The following is a 13,762-nucleotide window of genomic DNA, read 5'->3' as shown; positions in this document are numbered from 1 at the left end:
TATGAAATTTTCTGACCTATGTTAATGAGCATAAGTGGGCTGACATGTCTGCCTCAATAACCAGGCCTCCATGCAGAGAGACAAGGGGCATGGAATCACAGCACTGCTATTTCACGTTCTTCATTCAGTATTTATCCACCTTCAATGTGTGGCTTGCATGCACAATTACAGGACCAATCTTGCGTATCAAATGATTCATACCTTTCTTAGTTTCACTTCTTTGAAATGAGCACAGGGCTAATCACAGGGCTGTGAAGCCAGTGCATCTAATTCTCTGATTATAGCTTACAAGTCCCTAAATGGAGCATATTAAAAAGATGCAATTTAACAAATTGGGGTTTAGAATTTCCTTAGCACCGAAACAATGAGAAACAGAACTGTTCATCTTTCCTAATATCTCCTAGAACCTTATCTTAGGATAACACAAAATTTGAATTAAAAAATCTTGACAACTATCAAAAGAAGTAACTAACCCAAGAAAAGGCAATTTATGTTGCTCTCCTCCCACTCACTGAATACACACCACGAGATTTCTGCACCTCAATTAAAAAAGGACAGATGGACCCCTGTGACTTGAACATACAAGTAGCATACAAGAATGTAAAACAGAAAATATAATGGAACCACTTGTCCTCCCACAAAGGCTCATGAGTTGTTCCCAAATATAAAATCAGCAAATGCTTGGAAGTTACTAAAAAAACAACATATATCCAGGATACTTTTGCCTAGTAGCCAGTGGTGAAGCTGAATGCTCTGGCACCGGGGGTGGAGAGCAGACAGGGGCGTGGCTGGCACGCATCCCCAGGGCGTGGTGTGCGTCCTGGGGGCGTGGCGCCTGCGGGGGCATAGCACCTGGCATTGTGGGAGGGTGTGCAGCGTATGTCCGGGGCGGTGGCCGTGATGGTACCCCCTTCCCCAATGGTGCCGGGGGCAGTGCACTCCCCACCCCCGTTCCTCCGCCAGTGCTAGTAGCTTGATGAAACGTTCTTGAGATGGACAAGAAGCTGACAAGAGTTTGATTCTCACTTCTCTGAGCTTTGCAGGATTGCAGTGTAACAGGGCACTGTGACCCAATGTATTTCCCTTAGCATGAAAGCTAGAAGCTGCAGGGTGGGGAGGTGGGAAATGTCACAGAATCATAGAATTGTAGAATTGGAAGGGACCACAAGGATCACAGCTAGTGACCCGGGGTCAGCAAACCTTTTCAGCAGGGGGCCTGGTACACTGTCCCTCAGACCTTGTGGGGGGCCGGATTATTATTTTTTTTGGGGGGGGGGGAATTGAACGAATTGCTATGCCCCACAAATAACCCAGAGATGCATTTTAAATAAAAGGACACATTCCACTCATGTAAAAACACGCTGATTCCAGGACTGTCCGTGGGCCTGATTCAGAAGACGATTGGGCCAGATCTGGCCCCCGGGCCTTAGTTTGCCTACCCATGTTGCTAGTCCAACCCCCTGCAATGCAGGAATATTTTGCCCAACGTGGACTCAAATCCACGACCCTGAAATTAAGACATTATACTTTCTTCACTGTTCTCATCAGGGACACAAACCAGAGAGTGTTTGGTGGCTCTGTATTTCACGAAAGGCCTGTCTGCTTAATGGGGTTGTGAACACCATCTCGTCTGCTTCCTAACAGTTCTGCCTTTCTTGCCTCTTTGATGCCACCTGGTCAAATGCCAGTGGGCCTTTGCTGCTCTTGCAAACAGGTCAGCTGCCTGGCACCAGACTTCTAAGACATCTGAGGACAAAATTCAGAACCAGGAATAATGCATCCTCTGGATGCCATTGCAAGCTTTGAAAGACCTAAGCCAGGCAGGCTTGAAGGCAGTCACCATTTGTGACTTGGAAGGTGACAGAAAATACAAGAAGCAGCACGCTCATCATCACGACTACCCGCTTCCACCACGTTTCCTTTCCTAAGGAGGGCTGCTATCTCCTACATATTTAGCTGTTCAGCTGGCTGCTTGTGAGCATCAACACAACTGTCACAATGCAAGAATGCTCTGGGTGCTGTGTTTTAAGAATGACAAAATGAACTGGTCAATGAAGATGATCAGCAGTATGGAAAGCAAATCCTATGAGGCAGGTTTGAAGGAGCTGTGTATGTTTAGCCTGGAGCAAAGAAGACTGAAGGGTGGGATCACAGTCATGACAGCATTCTTCAAATATCCCAGGGAGTGTCACAACAGTTGTAGCCAACTAAGTTCCATTCAAGAGCAGACTCACTGAAATGCATAGACCTAAGTTAGTCCTGCCTAATAACTTCAATGGTCCAGTCCAAGTAGAAATAACCATGGGTACAACCCACATTCTCTACTGTCCTAGAGGGCAGGATTAGAGCTAATGAGCTTAAGTTAAGTTATTTAGGCATTAACCCACTCAGTTAACCACAACATCTGCGTGGTACAGGCAACCTTCTTGACTATAGGAGCAGTTCAACAATCTAACTATTACCTTTCTGAAGACTAGACAACCAATTCTTGGGGGTGGTCTGTCTAGATTTCCTGCATGAAGAAGGAGTCACACCTACCCTTTGATCCCATCTCCTCTGGGCATTTAGTTATTCATGCAGAGTAACAACTGCTGAGTGTAGAGAGCTTCCACACCATCAAAAAACCCTGCAGTGCTACATACTTTAAAATAAGGGAATTGGGAAGAAGAAGAAGAGTTTGGATTTGATATCCTGCTTTATCACTACCCTAAGGAGTCTCAAAGCAGCTAACAATCTCCTTTCCCTTCTTCCCCCACAACAGACACCCTGTGAGGTGGGTGGGGCTGAGAGACTTCAGAGAAGTATGACTAGCCCAAGGTCACCCAGCAGCTGCATGTGGAGGAGTGGGGAATCAAACCCAGTTCACCAGATTACGAGTCTACCACTCTTAACCACTACACCATACTGTACACATTGGGAAAAGAGCTGCCTACATGTTTCTTATCCACTTCCTCACTGCTAATAAAGGGACAGAGGCTTTAGGTAGATTAGGAAAGAAACAGAGCAGGCTGATTGTTGATCACCATCCTGACAGCACTGATTAAATATGAGAATGATGAAGACATCCCCCTTCCCCCGATAAAATCCTGCATTAATGACATAAGCAGCTGGATAAGCAGTTCCAAGGGCAGAATTGAGCTGAGAGGAGGAGTATTTTGAACAAAAAGACACACATACACGGTTGCCCCAAAAGTTCAAATACATTCTTAAGAGCTAGAAATGCAAAATCCTCCCAAATTAAACAGTGAGAGCCCATATATGATTCCTACAATTCATCATCACTTTGTAGAGACAGAGGTATTAAGCTATTTAATTCACCAATGAGTAGTTTTAAGGAGAAAACGAGATTCTGAATTGCACAGAAATCTTCAACACGTAAGATTACATATTCAGAGCACAAGGACCATCCAAAGCAATTGCATACTGAATTAAATTGATGTTGTGAGCTGTCTTGGGGGACTAAGGAGATGCCAAGAAATAGGATGAAAATAAAACGAAGGGTTCTCTGTAAGTCAACAGTTTGTATTATCTTTAAATTACTAATTGACATTACAGACTATTTTATCCTATGCAGTTTAGATTTTTGATCAACCAAAAAGGGCCCAATTTTACCAATGTTATGTCTATATTTCTGTGAAATCAGAAAGGGTTTGGTCATTGCTTTGTGTCATAGCAATTGCCCCTGGGGAAATATCTATGAACACTTCACCAGGAGTAAACATTTCTGACCATGTAAAAAGACAACAATAGGGCAGACATACCCATCTGCCAAGCAGTATAACTTCTAATGACCCATGTCTGTCATCCTTGAGAAATCTCAGTGCGTTCTGGCGTAATCACTCAATAAGCCCTATGTAGGTCAAGGTGTCCTCAATGCCAAGGTACCACAATATTATTGTTACCAGAATTACTTTTTAATGAATGAAACTTCATCACAAATAACTAGACACATCCCTTACTATTGCATAGGACTACATGTTCCGCAAAGTCCCATTTGTTGAGAATTGAGAACTTAAGCAAATGAAAACCAGTGCATTGCAGTGCTCCTCATGCTGCAGAGCTCTTTGTTTTGCTCAGAGAGCACCAAGCAGTCAGTATCCTCTCTATACAAATAGTCTGAGACGGTCCAAGACAGGATACAAAGCCATGGTCCAAAGCCATGGCAGTACTACACAATAGCGGAAAGTATAGATTTTGTCATAATTTTTCTCTTTCTCCACAGAGCATCAGCAAGCGTGTAAGGCAACAATGGTGATGCATTTACAGTGGTACCTTGGTTTACGAACTTAATCCGTTCCGGAAGTCCGTTCTTAAACCAAGGCGTGCTTTCCCATAGCAGCGGGGGGACTCAATTTACAAATGGAACACACTCAACAGAAAGCGAAACATGTTCTGCTTCCAAGGCAAAGTTCACAAACCAAAACACTTGCTTCCAGGTTTGCAGTGTTCTTAATCCAAGTTGTTCATAAACTAAGCTGTTCTTAAACCAAGGTACCACTGTATTAGTATTTTAAACTATTTCAGGCTACCTTTAAGGGCAGTTTATGGCAAAGAATGAAAGACACACAAAAAACCTACAAAATTAATTAAAACAAGTATATATATATATAATATCTAGCCCCAAAGTGCTACTAAGAGCCATTAGCAGTCTAATGAAATGTAACTCAAGAAATACAAATGCATCTTTAGAGGCTTCCTAGTGGCCTGTAATAACCAGGCCTGGCAGACCCTAGATGGGAGTGCATTCCACAGGTATGAGGCCCAGCAATCTGTTTCAAAGGCGGTCATGTGAGAAAGCCCCTTTTTGTGAATCTTAAAAGGGCAGGGTGGTTATAATATGGATAAAGATGATGCTTCCATTAGCTCAGACTCAAACTGTTGAAGGCTTTAAAAGGTTAAAACCAGCATTTTAAATTGAGGAATGAATGCCTAACCCCCAACCCCAGTACTGGGTGGCTTCATCCCACACCATCTCAAATTCAAAGTCGGATATAGAGTGCATTACACTAGGCCACACTGGACATCACAGGCGGAGGCAAAGTCAGATTACTCCAGATAGGTCTGCAGCTGGTGTACCAGACTAAACTAGAGAAAGGTATTCCTGGACACTACCTGAGCTTCCCCAGTTAGCACTGAGTCCAGGAAGATTTCCATACAGTGTACAACTTAGTTCATTTAGGAGGAGTAAAACACTAGTTAAAACCACTTGTAAACCTCCAGTCAACTTAAGATAGTTTCCCTACCCACTGCCCTAACTGGATTAAGTCTCATCCTATAACCCTTGTCCATCCTATAACCACCTCCAGAAACTGGTTCAATAATTCACAGCTTCCCCAAGGTCACCCAGTGAGCTATCTGACAAAGTATCACGGTCCCCCTGGTGGTAGACCAACACTTTAAACACCACATCTCTCTCGTGCAGAAGGGACAGTCCAACTGGAACATGCCCTGATGTGCATGTTGGTAGCAGACAATAACACAGAGGCATAAACCCTCACCAACCATAGTTGGAAGTTAGGCTGAAGAGAAGCAAGCAATTTGCCACTTGTTTCTCTTCAACATGGAGTCTACACAGGAGGAAATGGAGCTCAGGGTATAATGCATGTCCTAAGCTAGATGTTCTTTGAACCTAGTGGTGCCCCACAAAGAAATCAAAGAAAGGCCCTTCTCTGTGGTGAAGACTTTTAGCCAGATGTTTTGAGGAGAGGAGACGATACGACCATTTATTAGATGTGTGCTTCACCAGCTGCATTAGTGTTGTACACTGCACTACTGCTTATAAAATGACCGTTTTAAAAAGTTTTAATTGTTTGGTATTCTCCTCTAACCGGCCCAGGGATCTGTTTCATTAAGGGCAGGTTTATACACTGAAGTAAATAGATATTAGAAAAGCTATTAGCCAAAATAGCCCACTGTAAACATCAGGTTATGAGGCAGCATGCATCTATATGCTTGTGATGTGGGATGAACCGCAAGGAGTGTTTTCATGCCCTGCTTGTGGGCTTCTCAGAAGCATCTGGCTGGTTTTTCTTAAAAGAAACAAGTTGCAAGATTAGCTAGGACTTTGCTCTGATCCAGCAGCACTCTCACAATCTAGTATCAGATTGTCTTTCTGCACTGAAATCACTCTTTAATTCTGCTGTAATGCAGGTAACCCATCACGCTGAAAAACATAAACATGACACTTCCCAAAATACTGAGCTGTACAAATTTGCAATATGACCTTTGTTATTGTATAGGTTACATCCAGGAACTGATCCCCTGTGTAGCTCCATCATTACTTCTAATTGTTTTCAGAAAAGATGCTCCTCAAAATACTTGATGAAAGGCTTTTGACTAAAAGCGCAAAAAAACAACAACCTGTGGAACCAATTTTAATGGCAGAACATGCCATGTGTTTAATGCAATTTTGCTTTTCATTTGCTCAGGGTAGCCTACACATACCTGCCAGCATCTGAAGCACCAAAAGAGATACAAATCCCTCAATAATATTGAAAGGAAAGCTATTAACAGCTCAGCAGCACATTTTCATTTTATGCTTTCCCAAATGAATGCTAAAGCAAAAGCACCAATACTTCATGCTGCTGCTGTTTAAGGTTAAAAAGAACCCTCTCTTTTAATAGCCCAGGCCACAGTGTATCATTTCATGCTTCACCACTGAAATTTTGGATTCCTTCAAGGAGGAGGAATTTTAAAAACGTGAGGAAAGGGGACAGACGAGCAAGCAGAAAAAGTTTTCCCAAGGCAAATCCAAGGTACGGTTTTAAGGCACACCAATCCACACAAAATGCTGCTGGGAGTTTTGCTTAACAGGTTTTGTTTAATTAGTAAAATGTTCAGCTGTATCAGTCCAAAAGGCAATCTGTGCTAATAAAATTAAGATGAATGGCATAAAAAGCAGAAAACATGCCAGATTTTAGGCAGCATGGAAAATTTCTCCTCAGCCCTCATGAAGGGCAACCAGCAGTGGAGGCAAGTTCCCAATGGGACTTAGTAAGGGGAAGCCAGGGAGGCCAATGGTAGGTGGAGCCAGTGTCAATGATAAGCAGAGCTCGAGCCAATAACAGGTAGAGCTAAGAAAATCTAGTTTCCCCTCCTGCAGAGTTCTACAATGGTAACAACTGAGATTAAGGAAGTTGGCAGTCAGTGCTGCCAGCCTAGAGTGAACATAAATCAGGCAGGTTAAGGCAGAATAAGTTGGTGGAGCAGTACCCCACTGGCCCTAATGAACCAGCACCCACAATACATATAAGGGAAATACCTGCCTCCCTATTATCCAATTGCCACTTCTCAAGGTAGGGGCCAACCTTAATCAGGCCATGTATCCAGCCTATCTGAATTCTTGTGAGATTTCAACCTAATTCTTGTTTTCATGCGATTCTGGGTGATGTTGTGTTCTAAAGATCCATGGGCTCCTTGTCCTTCCTCTACAGGGACAAAGGGACCATCTATTGTACAAATCCTCACCTAGCTATTTTAAGGAAGCTTTGATCTAAACCGATTAAAGCTCGGGCGGCAATATTCTTTATTAATTCGGATTTCATGTTTGTCGCATCCCTTCGGCTCTGGGAGGGCCACATCTTATAGTCTAATGCATATTAGAACAATTTTGACTTGAAATGTTTTTAAATAAGTTTTCTTTTATTTAAACCACCAAAAGCCAGGCAGCTGAGAATTAGAATTCATTATTAACTTATTTGCATATTGAAAATTCTACTTCTGATCACTGTCTTGACTCAAGTGACAACATGCAGGCAGAAATAACATAGCTTATTAAATTATGTGAACATAATACGATGGGAGCAATGATCAGTTTTGGCATAAAAGTTTTTCTGCTGTCAGATAAAAGCCATTTCAGTCGCTAATTATAAATGGAAGAGTTGAAATCATTGTGGTACATCACTGGGAGAAAAAAGCAATGTTTTGAGGCACACTTGAAAGATCTCCCTCTAATATTAGCATAACTCTCCCTCAACATATGTCATCTTTCCAGAACTATACATAAGAAGATGTTGGACAGCATAACAGTATATTCTGTGTGTTCTAAACAACAGCACTAGAGCAGATTTGTGTAAGGAAAAATGGTCAAACATAAAATAAAACATACACAATCAAAAACTACACCACCTTATTCATTGCATCAGGTCTAAAAATTAAAACTAAATGCCAGCACTGTTGTAGTAGAATCCATTATTTGATTAAACTAAGCCCACAAGCCCAGTAACAAACACTATAAGGGTCAGGTGCATTCACTTCCAAACCTTTTCACTTCCAAGAAAATGTGAAGCATACATTTTATTTGTCATATCTTATTGCACAGCTGAATAGGTGGAACACATCTTAATGGCTTATTAAGGAGGAATCTTAAGAAAGTTTTAGCTTTGGGCAGATTATAATTTTTGTTTCAGTTTTGTTTCAGTTGTGATCAACAAATCGAACAAGAAGTGCATTGTGTCTAATGTTCTGAAGAACTCCCTGTTCCCCTGACTAAAAAATAAAAATACAGTGCCAAAAAGTTCACAAAAGGAGGAAAAGCTAAAAGAGTAATTGCCTCAGAAAAGTAGACCTGCTATTCAGCTTTAAAAATAAGTTCTTAGAAAGGGGATTAGTGGGTGCCCATGGGGACTGGTAAGGCAGAAGGCAGGGAGACCAACAGTAGATGCAGCCACAGCTAGAGGCAGATAAAGCCCGGACTAGTTGTAAGCAGAGAGGCTGGCAGGTGGCGGGTGGCTGAGGATGGTGGAGCAGTTCTCCACTGGCCCCAGTGGATCAGCCTCCACTGAAGGGAGGTGCATATGAACATCTCTAGAGGAACAAACCCAAGAAAAGTACTTAGCACACAAGACTGCATGGTCCTACCGTAATGCTTTTTGGATTCTAGCTCATTCTGCTTAATGCTACTTTCATTCTTCCCCCAATGTATATCTGCAATGCCATACACATTGAACTGAGTGGACTTGCTTCTGAATAAACCTGCATAGGACAGCCCTGTAAGGACGTCTAGCCCTGAATATGAAACTATTTCAATCAGTTTGATTGCAGACAGTAACCTGTATTTCAGGCATAGAACAATCACTAATGATTTGCCTGGGTCAGAACAATAAACTCCTAAGTAAAGTGAAATGTTTGAACTACCAAAACATCACAGTACTTGTACTATTTCTCCCTTGAAATGAATTTTGAGGAGTGTGTACACTATCTATTGGAAATTGACTGCACAGAGCTTATTCTGGGAAACATGCTTACACCTCTCATACTTACAGTCCACAAACAGATTACTGTAATAATTTGCAGGAGTTCCAGTGACCATATGCATGGCTGCAGAACCACCACAGGCTTTGAAGTCTCCATGATCAGATTCTCATTGCAAGCATCCTGGGGACCAAGAGGAACTTTCTTTTCTGTGGATGCTCCCAGCTGCACGCCACCATGCTCAACCAACATTACAGGAACCTGCCATATAGACATGGCTCTCTCCCACTGCAATGCTATAGGAATTATTAGCACTGCTTAAAGCAGGGTTGGGGAACTGGTGGTTTATCAGATGTTCTTGGACTACTACCTCTCTGACCGTTGGCCAAGAAAAAAGAGAGAGTAAGCAATGCAACAGCCACCCATCTACTCACTACTGGAGATACAAGATACGGAATTGTTAAAGAAACCTAGGTTGCATTCTTTGTGCTCGCAGCTGGGGCATTGACTGCCTGTGCAGCCTTTCCTATCAGCTGGCCTCTATGTTTCTCTCCTAACCAATCGGAAGAGAGCTGGTAGAGAGAGAGGGACCCAGGTTCCAGGGGTGGCTGATACACATTGGGACTGGTGGGGCAGAAGACAGAGAGCCCAAATAGCAGGTGGCGCCAAAGCTAACGGCAGGTGGAGCCAACTAATTCTTAGTTTTGTCCCCATCTTCCGCCTCCTGCTCCCTGCTGAATTCTGCAAGGGGCAACACTGAGACTGAGCAAGAGAAGGATGCTGAAAGGCAGTGCCACCTTCTGGACTTAGCTTAAGGAAGAAGAGAGGCAGGTGGAGGCTGGCTGAGAGAAGGCTGAGGTTGCTGGGACATTGACCCATTTGCCCTAAGGGATCAGCTTCCTCTGCCCAAGTAGACCATGGAGGGAACTTCACTCCTCCAGATGATCTGGTAAAGAGGAAATGGGGCAGCTGTTGTTTCCCCAGGCACCCATCCCTACTTCTTCTAAAACATGGTGCAACATGTACTGAGTAAAGTAGTCCAGAATTTCTCCGGACCCAGTGTTAGCAACCATGGTCACAGGGTTTTTGCTTCATCACAGGGGTTGTGCTTTGGGGGGGGGGTTGGGGGTCATCTTTATTTGTTAACAAAAACAAATATTTTGTTTGTCAACAGGTGTGATCCTTAAATGTATGGAATTTGCAGGTGATGCCTCCTTAAGGTTGTGGATACGGATCACCCCATCACACCACTGGCAACAGTGTTATGTCCCAGTTGTGTTGGGCACGGGTGAGGGACCCCCTTGGTGGAATCACATGAGTTTTTCACAGCTGTGGTGATTTCCCAACACGACTCAGCAACCTGGGCTGAGCTAACTGTTCTGTGGGGCTGTCAGAAATGGGACGCTGAGCTTATGCTATGCCATTTGCCTCTATGAAGCTGTATCCCATAAAAGATGAGGCCATTGTTATCCCCAGCTTGTGGTGTCTAGTATAGGGGTCTTCACTAACCCCATCTGTTAACCTGCCTCTGAACAACACCAGCAGCAGCAGCAGCTTCAGAGGAAATATAAAAGCATGAACAGAGAGATAATGTGCAAATTTCTGCAATTACAGACAATATTCTGCAACGGGTTTTGCAGAACACAGTAAGGTGCTGGGCAGGTATTAAGTTTCCCTGCCTTGAACAGATTATATACTGTTCACATTTACAAAAGTTCCAGATTCAAAAACAGACATGCAGCAAAAATTTTGTAATAGAATTTTCATAGCTGTGCCGGTTGGCTAGATCAGATGTTTCTTACTCCTTCTGCAGTGCCATAGTGTTATTTGTAACAGGTACTGCTAAAAAGATGCTGTTTGGGGCCATGCATTCAGCTTACATTTCAAAGCAGCCTCTGGAATGCATTAGTGGGATATTATAATTTATCCCTGATCAGGCAAATGCCCACACAACCCCCCTCTCCTCGCCACCTGTTATGTCATCTCTCTAATTGCAAGTCACTGCAGTGATGCTAAGTGTTCCTCGGTGATGCTGCTTCCCTAAGAGATTCCTCCTTTGTAGCTACCCAAAGCTACCTCTTTGTATACAGAATAAAGAGCTTCAAGTTCCATATATGCAGTGTTTGGCAAAGGAATGGTTGAAGAAAAAAGAGAGGTGTCAAAAATACCAAACTATTACTGTCATGTCTTTTATAGAGTAACATATTTAGACCCGAGACTTTTGTGTATGTGTGCATTTTACACACACACACACACACACACACGTGGGAGTTCATACAAAATGTTTGAAACCTACTCACGATATATGTGGCTAGGGAGAGTATATCACACCTCCCAACAAGTAAGAAATAACGTTATAGTATAGCTACACTTTTTGGAAATAGCCTGTTTGTTTGTTTGTTTGTTTGTTTACTTGCATGCTGTTGCCCTTACACAATGAAAATGCTGAATGCTGGTTATTTCAACAGCAGCTTTTAAAATTGTATTCTAAACAAAGGCAAAATACATAAGGACCACCATCTGCACTCACATTTTAAAAATGCAGTTTGGTTACAAATAAGTAAGTTTGATCATTATAAGCAACTGTGAAAGATTTATGATGCTCTCAGTTTTGACTCAAATAGATTTCATCAATGGTTTCAAACTTAAAACTTAGCCAAATGCATTTTTAAAAAACAACAACAACACCAGAATTCATCTAGCCATCAATCCTTGCTACATGCAAGTAACTCAGAAAAGAAAAGATAAAATGCTGTTATTCTCATTTACTAATTCCCACTCATTATTAAATACAGAAAACAAGCTGCTGAAAATAAGTACAATATAGATAGATACTTTGCTACGTACCTGGGAAACCCCCTTGTACCATTGCTGTATCGCTATGCACTTCAAGGTATCTGCATTCCTGACAAACATTCAGATGCTGAGAGCAGCTCAAATCCTCATCACACACATAGACAGAAAGAGACTCGGAGCTCGTCTTTCTTCTGACGACCTTGGGCCTGACAGAGAGATTTCCCTCGCCTTAAGGGCAAGCTGTCAGTCCTCTTTCTATTGTGAGATGTGATCAATTATACTTAATTTCAGGCTTGCCCACAAGCCAAATAGTGACGCCTGTCAGCAAAACTGCCGGCACAACTATGCAGCAGGGGAAAGAAAATCCCTGGCTTCCCACATCTGACCCACTGACGCTCTACTGCTGCTAGTGCTGCTGCTGCTGCTGTGTTGTTGCACTGCTGGAAATCACTAATATTCGAATGGCATCCCTGTCCCGAAACACAAGTCAATTTATACACAATGCTGCCCCTTTCCTCCTCAGCTAGCTACACAGCTGATGTGATTCTAAATGACCCGCTCTTAATTACAGCAAAATGGTTTATGACATCCAGTCACATGCCTTTAGAAATGCATGTTTCTGGTTCCAATCATCAATGAACGCCTGTCAGCCTAGCAGAGTTTCATAAGTATTACCTTTCGGTTTTCGCATTAAATGGGAGATGCAGCAGAGGATCATGTCTGCAACCCAGAAACAAAACTATCTGCTCTCTTGACATTGATCCAGTCCAAATTCTTATCATTGCCCTGCGGATTATAAGGCATTTAATTCCTTGTCAGTAAAATGCAGGAAAAGTGAGACATTTAAATCATTTTTAAAATATTGCTTTTTCATAGCAGTTAAATTTAATCACAAGCCTGCATAACAGTCATTCAGCACTGAGATTTCCTATATATTATTTGCTCTAAATGCAGGGGGAGAATCTGAAGAACGTTTTCTAGGATTCCCTGCCCCCCCATCCCAAAATACATGGGCATGTGTACATTCATTGACATACCATCTGCTCAGTGTATTAACAGGGAAAGAGCCAAAATGTTGTTATTGGTTACAACTCTCCAAATAGTTTTAGGGGACGACATTTTAAGGGTTCCAACACTGCCTCAGCAGCTGTAAAAATCTGTGCACTGGTACTTTAGTCATGTCACACTACAGAGACCGTGACAGTGCATGCTTGATGAAATCTTACATGATTGGACAGGAATATATTCTTGTATTCCACCGCCCTTTAAGGTCATTATGATGGGAAAGGTCATTGAAAGAAAGAATAGGAACAATGCCAACAAAAAATTGCTTCCAAAAATCCGTCACATGAAGATAAATGCACAGCATCAAAATTAAAACCCAAGCTCCTTGCTTACAACCCTGCTTTTGTGTCACTATTGAGAGAATGAAACATTTTGTAGTACGTTAAGAAAATCCAATAACTGAACAAAAATTAAATATCGAAAGTCTGTATTTTTCAGAGAGGTTTCTAAAGTTATTTTGCCTTGTCCACATCAGGTTCAGCAATGTTTGCTGGTGACTGCAGTGACATCTATTGGAGAGGTAGTGTTTAACTACAGACTCCTGTTCACTTTAGGATAGCTATATATACTGCTATTTTTTCCATCGATCAAATTATTTTCCCCTTCCCCTTTTGAGTCCTACTTGTCCAAAGAAAGGAAGAATTGGAGATACACTCTTCAATAACATTACCACACAGTCAATGCAAGTCAAGTGTCTGTGAACTAATAC

The 13,762-nt window shown here is 42.3% G+C and overlaps 1 protein-coding gene across 29 annotated transcripts in view; it reads right to left on the bottom strand.

Moving 5' to 3' along the window:
• The window catches only part of PATJ (PATJ crumbs cell polarity complex component), a 154,779-nt gene that overhangs the window by 70,714 nt on the left and 70,303 nt on the right, over positions 1-13,762 (bottom strand). The gene's annotated exons all lie outside the window — the stretch shown is intronic.

This window comes from Podarcis liolepis (genome assembly GCF_965112155.1).
Source record: "Podarcis liolepis genome assembly, chromosome: 6".
In the NCBI taxonomy this organism is placed as follows: domain Eukaryota; kingdom Metazoa; phylum Chordata; class Lepidosauria; order Squamata; family Lacertidae; genus Podarcis; species Podarcis liolepis.
Note: the sequence above shows the minus strand (reverse complement) of the source record. Positions and strands in the feature narration are given on the sequence as shown.